We start from the raw sequence: 4547 nt of genomic DNA on the forward strand, positions 1-4547 counted from the left end.
CTCGGTTAACTTCATAGCTTCCTCTCAAAGTATGATCTCTCAGGTCTTGAAGAAATAGAAAGAGTAATTGATATTCAATTAGTTAAACTGTAACTTGTACTTTTCAACAAATGGACATGATATAGTCACAGCCTCTGGGTGGCAAGTATCAAAACCAGATGTGATTGTTGGTAATGACCCATTATTCTCGGTGACCTTGGATGTGTCATGTACTTAATAACACTGGGAAGTAAGATCTCTCCTTTTCTCTCTCTCCTCCCTTGCCTCTCTCTCCCTCCCTCCCTCCTACTCTCCCTTTCTGTCTCTCTACCTCAGTCTTTCTCTATTTCTGTCTTTGTCTCTGTCTAGGTGGCTCTAGGTTTGTCTTTGGCTTATTCTTGCTCTTACTGTAGCTCATTGTCTCCTTCTAATGTAAGCTCCTTGATAAAGAACCTGAATTTAAGCCATAACTTTAGTGTCACATTTTCCAAACATCATAATGCATTGTTCTGTAATATGAATATTAGCACATCATTCAGTTACTATACCTATTAAAGATTTAAATATATAGCTCAGAGGTCAATAGTATAATCTCCGAATTAGACACAGTGTAATTATTGTTGGACATGATTGTTCATTTAGCCTTTCCATTGTATCCAGGTCTACTCTAAAGTGAATATGCTTCCTTGTAACCAGACAGCCTGGTAGGAGTGAAGAGATAAGGAACACTTCTGTTTCCCTCTTTGGCTGTCAGATTATGACAACATTTTCCCATTGATGGTCTGCTGGGAAAAGAACTGTTTGCTTTCTGGGGACACCCATTGGAGGAATTTGTTTCCAGGAGGCCCATTTACAAGCTAGGGGAAGCTAACAATTCTGGAGCTTAGGAGCTAAGTTAATGGTGGGTATGGTCCCATGCCATTCCTGGAAAGCTTAGCTATGCATATGTCTATATTTTTAATTAGATATTTTCTTTATACATTTAAAATTTCAAATGCTATCCTGAAAGTTCCCTATACCCTCCCTCCGCCCTGCTCCCCTACCCACCCACTCCTGCTTCTTGGACCTGGCATTCCCCTGTCCTGGGGCATATAAAGTTTGCAATTCCAAGGGACCTCTCTTCCCAGTGATGGCCGACTAGGCCATCTTCTGCACATACACAGCTAGAGACACAAGCTCTGGGAGTACTGGTTAGTTCATATTGTTGTTCCACCTATAGGATTGCAGATCCATTCACCCCCAGGGTGCTTTCCTCTAGCTTCTCCATTGGGGGCCTTGTGTTCCATCTTATAGATGACTGTGAGCATCTACTTCTGTATATGCCAGGCACTCATATGAGACAGCTATACCAGGTTCCCTTCAGCAAAATCTTGCTGGCATATGCAATAGTGTCTGGGTTTGGTGGCTGATTATGGGTTGGATCCCTGGGTAGGGTAGTCTCTGTATAGTCCATTTTTTCTTCTTAGCTCCAAACTTTGTCTCTGTTACTCCTTTCATGGGTATTTTGTTCCCTATTCTAAGGAGGAACATAGTATCCATCCATTGGTCTTCCCTCTTCTTGATTTTCTTGTGTTTTGTACATTGTATCTTAGGTGTTTTGTGTTTCTGGGCTAATATCCACTTATCAGTGAGTGCATATCTAATGACTTCTTTAGTGATTGGGTTACCTCACTAAGGATGATGCCCTCCAGATAAATGCATTTTTCCAAGAATTTCATAAATTCATTGTTTTTAATAGCTGAGTAGTACTCCATTGTGTAAATGTACCACATTTTCTGTATCAATTCTTCTGTTGAGGGACATCTGGGTTCCTTCCAGCTTCTGGGTATTATAAATAAGGCTGCTATGAACATAGTGGAGCATGTGTTCTTATTACCAGTTGGAACTTCTTCTGGGTATATGCCCAGGAGAGGTCTTGCTGGATCTTCTGGTAGTATTATGTTCAATTTTCTGAGGAACCACCAGACTGATTTCCAGAGTGGTTGTACAAGCTAACAATCCCACCAGCAGTGGAGGAGTGTTTCTCTTTCTCCACATCCTTGCCTCATCTGCTGTCACCTGAATTTTTGATCTTAGCCATTTTGACTGGTGTGAGGTGGAATCTCAGGGTTGTTTTGATTTGCATTTCCCTGATGATTAAGAATGTTGTACATGCTCTCCGGTCAGAAAAGCACCGGGGTAGCTAGAGCACAGGGTCGGCTGACACCCGCCAGCTACCCACGACCCCTGCCACAGGATTTTGAGACTGCTGGTGAGTGGAACACAGCTTCTGCTCCAATCCAATCATGCGGGACCTGAGACTGCTTTGGTTGGGGAGGCAGAAATCCGGCCTCAGTAGGGCCACAAGCCTCTCCGGTCAGAAAAGCGCCGGGGTAGCTAGGGCGCAGGGTCAGCTGACACTCGCCAGTTACCCACAACACCCGCCACAGGATCTTAAGACTTCTGGTGAGTGGAACACAGCTTCTGCTCCAATCCAATTGCGCGCAGGACCTGAGACTGCATTAGTTAGGGAAGCAGAAAACCGGCCTGAGTAGGACCACAGGCCTCTTCCGGCCAGACCAGCACCGGGATAGCTAGAGCGCAGGGTCGGCTGACACCCGCCAGCTACCCACGACACCCGCCACAAGATTTTGAGACTGCTGGTGAGTGGAACACAGCTTCTGCTCCAATCTTTAAACAGTGACAACGACAACAACTAACCCCAGAGATTACCAGATGGCGAAAGGTAAACGTAATAATCTTACTAACAGAAACCAAGACCACTCACCATCATCAGAACCCAGCACTCCCACTTCACCCAGTCCAGGGCACCCCAACACACCGGAAAAGCTAGACACGGATCTAAAAGCATATCTCATGATGATGGTAGAGGACTTCAAGAAGGACTTTAATAACACACTTAAAGAAATACAAAGGAACACTGGTAAACAGGTAGAAGACAATAAATAGGAAGCACAAAAATCCCTTAAAGAATTGCAGGAGAACACTGCTAAAGAGTTACAAATCCTTAAAGAAAAACAGGATAACATAATCAAACGGGTAGAAGTCCTTACAGAAAAACAGGAAAACAAATCCAAACAGATGATGGAAATGAACAAAACCATACTAGACCTAAAAAGGGAAGTAGACACAATAAAGAAAACCCAAAATGAGGCAACACTGGAGATAGAAACCCTAGGAAAGAAATCTGGAACCATAGATACCAGCATCAGCAACAGAATACAAGAGATGGAAGAGAGAATCTCAGGTGCAGAAGATTCCATAGAGAACATTGGCACAATAATCAAGGAAAATGTAAAATGCATAAAGATCCTAACTCAAAACATCCAAAAAATACAGGACACAATGAGAAGACCAAACCTATGGATAATAGGAGTGGATGAGAATGAAGATTTTCAACTCAAAGGACCAGCAAACATCTTCAACAAAATTATAGAAGAAAACTTCCCAAATCTAAAGAAAGAGATGCCCATGAACATACAAGAAGCCTACAGAACTCCAAATAGACAGGACCAGAAAAGAAATACCTCCCGACACATAATAATCAGAACAACAAATGCTCTAAATAAAGACAGAATACTAAAAGCAGTAAGAGAAAAAGGCCAAGTAACATATAAAGGCAAGCCTATCAGAATTACACCAGATTTCTCACCAGAGACTATGAAAGCCAGAAGATCCTGGACGGATGTTATACAGACACTAAAAGAACACAAACTCCAGCCCAGGCTACTATACCCAGCCAAACTCTCAATTAACATAGATGGAGAAACCAAAGTATTCCACGACAAAACCAAATTCACACATTATCTCTCCACGAAACCAGCCCTTCAAAGGATAATAACAGAAAAAAACCAATACAAGGACAGGAACCACGCCCTAGAAACAACAAGAAGGTAATCCCTCAACAAACCTAAAAGAAGACAGCCACAAGAACAGAATGCCAACTTTAACAACAAAAATAACAGGAAACAACAATTACTTTTCCTTAATATCTCTTAATATCAATGGACTCAAATCCCCGATAAAAAGACATAGACTAACAAACTGGCTACACAAACAAGACCCAACATTTTGCTGCTTACAGGAAACTCATCTCAGAGAAAAAGATAGACACTACCTCAGAATGAAAGCCTGGAAAACAATTTTCCAAGCAAATGGTATGAAGAAACAAGCTGGAGTAGCCATTCTAATACCTGATAAGATTGACTTCCAACCCAAAGTCATTAAAAAAGACAGGGAGGGGCACTTCATACTCATCAATCCTGAATATCTATGCTCCAAATACAAAGGCAGCCTCATTCATTAAAGAAACTTTAGTAAATCTCAAAGCACACATTGCACCTCATACAATAATAGTGGGAGACTTCAACACACCACTTTCACCAATGGACAGATCATGGAAACAGAAACTAAACAGGGACACAGTGAAACTAACAGAAGTTATGGATCAAATGGATGTGGCAGATATCTACAGAACATTTTACCCTAAAACAAAAGGATATACCTTCTTCTCAGCACCTCATGGTACCTTCTCCAAAATTGACCACGTATTGGTCACAAAACAGGCC

Source organism: Mus caroli, unplaced genomic scaffold (assembly GCF_978045245.1).
Source record: "Mus caroli unplaced genomic scaffold, Mus_caroli_1 scaffold_4, whole genome shotgun sequence".
NCBI lineage: Eukaryota > Metazoa > Chordata > Mammalia > Rodentia > Muridae > Mus > Mus caroli.